The sequence below is a fragment of the Sinocyclocheilus anshuiensis genome, unplaced genomic scaffold (genome assembly GCF_001515605.1).
Source record: "Sinocyclocheilus anshuiensis isolate Anshui unplaced genomic scaffold, SAMN03320099.WGS_v1.1 scaffold2162, whole genome shotgun sequence".
Classification (NCBI taxonomy): domain Eukaryota; kingdom Metazoa; phylum Chordata; class Actinopteri; order Cypriniformes; family Cyprinidae; genus Sinocyclocheilus; species Sinocyclocheilus anshuiensis.
The window spans coordinates 21516-22262 of NW_015558536.1; positions in this window are offsets into that span (position 1 = coordinate 21516).

Consider the following 747-nt stretch of genomic DNA (forward strand, 5'->3'; position numbering starts at 1 on the left):
GTGTGTGCATGTTTATGTGGTTTATGAGGACACAAATTTGTATAATAACATGGGTATGACATAGGTATTACAACGAGAAGGTGATTTATGAGGACATTTTCAGTGTCCCCGTTACTCAAAACGCTTATAAATAATTCAGAATTAGTTTTTTTTTGAAAATCCAAAAATGCATAAAGTTTCCTGTGAGGGGTAGGTTTAGGGGTAGGGTTGGTGTAGGGCAATAGAAAATACGGTCTGTACAGTATAAATGGGGCTTTAAACACATGAACACTGCACTTCTCTGAGCCAAAACTACCCACAATCCACCTCTCTGCCCATACAAACACACTGACGTCACGCTGTACTGCTGTACTCACGCCAACATCCACACGACCCATAATGCACTGCACTCAGTCCACAACATTCAACCAAAGTGTGTTTCTGCTTTAGTTTGTGTGATTATGACGTTTGAGTTCGCTTTGTCATTTCAGACTCATGTTCACACACTTACAGACGCATTTAAACTGGCAAGCGACGGCCGCTCTGTATAATGTGAAATAAATGGATTAATAAATATATTTCCTGTTGTAAACAGCTACAATACTGAGATGATGATTCATTAAACTGTTTTAATAATTCCTCAGGCTTTTGTGTTTTTTTTTTTTTTTTGCACGTTTCTGTGCTTTTACAGGGGGAACTGACAATATTCATCATCTCAAGGCATGTGTGTGAGAGAGAGAGTGTGTGTGTGTGTGTGTGAGAGTGTGT